The sequence below is a fragment of the Monodelphis domestica genome, chromosome 7 (genome assembly GCF_027887165.1).
Source record: "Monodelphis domestica isolate mMonDom1 chromosome 7, mMonDom1.pri, whole genome shotgun sequence".
Classification (NCBI taxonomy): domain Eukaryota; kingdom Metazoa; phylum Chordata; class Mammalia; order Didelphimorphia; family Didelphidae; genus Monodelphis; species Monodelphis domestica.
The window spans coordinates 292,384,952-292,390,171 of NC_077233.1; positions in this window are offsets into that span (position 1 = coordinate 292,384,952).

Sequence of the window (5,220 nt, forward strand, 5' to 3'; positions counted from 1 at the left end):
CTCCAAGTTCAGTGTCCTGTTTAAAAAAAAAAAAAAGAATGCAAGACTCCAAAACTTACCTTAAAAATAAAAAGAGAAATTTATTAATTTGGAAAGTAATGTTGAGAAGGACCAGGAGGATAGTACAGGTGGAAGAGCAAAATGGAAAGCTTCTCCTAGAACCCATCAATTTTGGGGATTTTCTACTCTTACAATAAATGCTGTGTCATAGTGTGGACATGACTCTAGAGTGGTAGCCACTGAGGCATTCAGTGGGGGTGGGGTGGGGTGGTCATCTGACTGGGGTCTGCCTGGACACATAGGGAATGCCCCTCATAAAAGATTCCTTAGTTTTAGGGAACAGACAGATGTCTGAGATACAGCCCGATAGAGTCGAGGTGTAGCCTGGAGGTGCATCTCTCTGTCCATCTTAAATCTAAAGGAGGATCAAAGGAGGACAATCATATAGGGGTCATTGGATGTTTTTAGGCTAGGAGTCACAGGGATGTAAGGGAGCAAAGGAATTTTCCTGAGAATAGCTTGCCTAAGTTTCTGGGGGTGCAATGCCCATGGCATTAACAACTTTTAATAACTTGAGAATAACACACTAATTTCTCATTTCACCCAGATAGTTATCCCTTTAGGGCACCTATCAGAACAGACCCCAAATTGCCCATGGGTCAACACTCAGCCAACAAGCTAGGATCTCAATGGAAAATGAGATGGGAGTTCAGGAATTTAAGAGACTTATTTACCCAGACCAGGGCACCAAATTGAATCTGGACTGGATGGAAGGGCACTGACTTAAAAAATGGTGGTCAAATGAATGTATATGTGGGGGGTATCTTCATATCTCACCACTGCTACCAGATGTCAACCTGAAATAAAGAAGATTACCAAAGTAGGGAAAACTTGTCTTCTGAAACCCCAGACTGGCCATTGTCCCTTCCAATCAATCTTAAAAAACCCAAGATTGACTAGTCCTAAAATGAACAATAAACCTTAAAGCTCCTTTCAAGTTACCAAGTGAGGTCTCATCTAAAGACAATAAACCACCTTAATTATTTTGTTGATTCACCTTAGCCTCTGGCTATTATATTTAGGCCTCTCCCAGCCACCTTGGACTTGGGGAACAGAAATTTCCCGGTAATGGCGTCATTCCTGAGACTGGCTCTGTGTGGTGTCTGTGATCAGCCTCCTTCATCGTGATTTGTTCTAGTATAACTATACTGGTCTGTGTTATTTTTCAGGTCCGCAGTAGCAACAAGGCCCTTTAATAAGGACAGAGGTATTGCAGTTCCGGGTCAACACTGTCATCTTTGAAAAACACAGAAGTACTAAATGAATCAGCAAGACCAACTCTAATCAGTATGAGACAGTGCTCAATATTTGGGCACCACCCAGAGTCAGCTCTTAGTACTACACAGTCAAAACTGGTAGTAGTATCTCTGAGAAATACCACCATCAAAGATGATTTTCCAAAGAATAATAGAATCTAGGGGTCTTATATAAGTTTTGCAAAATGAAGGACAGAAAACATGCAGACTGGTGTTAAAGGGAGTTTTGCAATGAAGCAAGGGAGTAGAGTGGAAATGCAAGTTGAATGGAATGCAACAAACCAGGAAGTCCCAGGGGGAGACCTTAGAATCCTATGGAAAGATTCTAGGACAGTTAAGAGCCCTGGAGAAGGGGGAGTGGTGAAGCAATCACTCTGGAGCTGATCTCTCTCTCTTGATCCTAAGGTGAAAACCAATTTAACCATCTGTTATGATTTCTTGTGATTCCTCTGTGATCCTACAAATCCTTGCAGAGTCCCCAGACTCTGGCAACTCTGGTCACTGAACTCCTGGGAGGGCCACCAAGGGAGATGACAACTCTGAAGAGTCATGAAAATTGGGAAACTTTATCCTTTAAGGGGAGCTGGGGACTGAGGATGGGAGAGTATAGTTGATTGATTTTACAATGGTAACAAAGAAAATGAAGAGTCCTAGACAGGAATAACAGTGAGAGGCTGATGCTTTACAATGGACATAAAAGGGAAAGATCCAGCCAAAGGGCTGGGCTACCTTGGTAAAGGACTTTGGCCTAAGGGTTAGGTTAGCCATCTCTACTTAAACTACTTTAGGGTCTATTTTTAGTCTGAGACTTTGAAGATGGACTTTCCCTCAGGGAGAAACTGTCATGTGACAAGGTGAAACAAGGTTTTCACTTTCAAGCTAACTAAATTGGGGGGTCATCAGATATCACTGTAAATATTAAAAATTAATCTCAAATAATTTCAAATATTATATTTTAAGAGATTTATTAATGATCATTAGATGTGACAAAATAAAAGAGTAACCAAATAAGAAAAAAACCACATGCCCATGGCTAATTTATCTGTTAATAAACCACCCTCCACTACAGTCAAAACCCAGGAAGCAAAAAGAGCGATACTAGGAACTCCACCCAATATATTCTCCTATCTACAGGAAGGACATAGTGACAAAAAGTCAGTGGGCTCCTGGGAAATATAGTTTTAGGGTAACAGATTTCCAATTACATATTCCCCCCCTGAGATCCAGTGGAAGACTGGCCTCTCTAATGGATCTTGTAAACATAACCAATTTTAAAATTATGATAATTTGGGGATAAAAGGAGAAAAGAACAAAATCAATGATTGCCAGGTGCATTGACAAAAAGCCAGTTAGGGGGCAGTCCCCTTTGGCATAGGAGTATACATACAAAACAAATGCATTCAACCCCACACAGTTCAAATCACCACATCCCAAAGTTCACTCTGGATCTTCTGGTGTAGTGTGTGGTCATGGCACCTTCTCCAAACAGTTCACTTTCTGGATTCTGAGAGCTAGCATGTTTCTTATTCTAAAATTACTCTAAAAAAGAATGTAAACTTTGCATTTTAGAATAATAATCCATTCCTTCCTGAGGAGGATGTTGAAAAACACAGGGATCACTTAGGGATGCATGGCTGAGTTATGAGGTATACGAATCAATTAGCAAGAGAAATAAAAAAAACATAAAAATTCAAATAAAAGAAAAAATAACTTCTTGATGAAATATAAAATATCAAAATCTTATCTGTAAAAAGTCTAAGTAAAGGAAAATAAACCTCAGGGCCCAATTAGAGTGATTCATGTAATTATGTACTTACTCAAAAAGTAGCCAGGATTACAGAAAGCTGGCCACATTATGAAAGACAGAAAAGGGACTAGATTTATGGGACTCCAGAGGGCAGCCAAAGTGAGGTATTTGCTATAATGTAGGACAAGGAAAACCTACCTCTGACATATGTCAAACAGCCAAACCTTGAACCCCAAACAAGTTCAAGTCCTCTTGTCTTGGTGTAGAAGTTCATCAATCCTACCTGGATAGGTTTGGTGCTTTTTGACATTGTGCTTCTTGGCACTGTATAATGGCTCTTTTTGTATTCCCTTCTTCTGGAATCAGACAGAATAATTAAGCAAAGTCCCATAATTTTTAAACAATCAATTGCATCATTTTATAGTCTAAAGCTTTTTGGGTTTGCAGTGACATTAGTGCAAATGTATTTTTAAACTTATATTACTGTAAAAATCAAAACATTAAAGAAAATCTTTTCAATATTATTGACATGTGTTTCAAATACAAAAAGGAGAGAAGAAATAAGACTCAAATACTATATCGCACGTGCAAGGAAAAACAATAATATTAATAAAATTTTAAAATAAAAAATATATAGTTTACAATTAGTGAGACACTGTGTCAGTCAAGGAGAGGTAAAACACAAAGGTTTCTCACCCCTAAATGAGATTAATTTCCTTTTTCAAACTTGGCCATGGTCCACTGTGTGAGTACAAATGATTTTCACAAAGTAACAGTTTTTAAAAAAATTTAAAACCCTTACCTTCCATATTAGAATCAATATCAGGTATTGGTTCCAAGGCAGAAGAGTGGAAAGGGCTAGGCAATGGGGGTTAAGTGACTTGCCCAGTGTCACACAGCTAGGAGGCCAGTTTTGAACCAGGTCTCTGGACCTGACTCTCAATCCACTGAGCCACCCAACTGCCTCTAAAGTAATAGTTTTTTTTTTTAAATAAAGAACAGTAGTAAAACAGGTAAAGTAAATTCAAGAAGTATCAAAATCCCCCAAATTCACAATAGCCCAGTTAATTACAATAGCAAACACACCCACTATCACTATTTCACATGAGTTGTTGTGTGATATTAAAAAACAAACAAACAAATGAACTTTAGAAGCTAATGGATACTTATCACAAAATTATCAGGTGTTGCAGTCTTTCAACCTTGACTGAGATATTAAAAAGAAATCTATTACTGCCATCATTACAAAATGTGGCAGAAGAGCCCAGAAAAGACACAAATCTTAGTACTGTTGATGTTGGTTCTAAAAATGTCACCAAGAATCTAGATCATTCTGGTGGAAGGGTAGAGTAATCTGAAGAGTTACAAATGGGAGCTGTTCCCTCTTGGGAGCCATCCAGGGGTATCATGCCCTAGGAACAACTTCCCAGCTCCTCTGGTATGAGACTGTTATGTCTCATCCATTACATTTTTACAAATGTGGAAGTGGGATAATAATTGCACTTCTCTTCAGCTACTAAATGGGCCCTTTACCTCTTGTTACACATAACTAGGAGGCAGGCAAAATGGTTGGTCAGAGCTATTGAAAAAAAACCTAAAAATCATGTCTGAAGACCCTTTAAATTCAATTTGAGATAATTAGCTAATTAAATTCTCCAAAGGTTGTATACAAGATTGATTGAGTCCATCCATCATCTATGAGAAAATTTAACAAAGGCAAAATGGAAGAAAAGGCTGTTTATGGACTTTTATGATGATATAGGAGATAGGTCAAAATATATTAGATTAAACACAGTAGATTAAAACGATTCAGTGTAACAGGATAGTATTTATCAGATTAATATATGAACTCAAAACAACAAAATTAAATCTTAAAGCAATCAGAAAAATACAATAAAATACAGAGACTTTCATAAAACATTGGAGTCTACAAAGACTTAAAAATTTCACCTCCAGACTCTTTAAAGTTCCTTCCCAATCCATTTAGATTCCTTTTGTCTTACTTCTGGGATCTCCCATAGTGAGAGAGAATTCCTTGCTGAATATGGTGTGGAGGAATCCCAAATCAGATGCATTTTGGAAACTGAGCAGGCCCAAGTGGCAAGAGGTTGTAGGGAAATGAATTTTCCCCTGAATTTCAGGCAAGATAATTGCAAG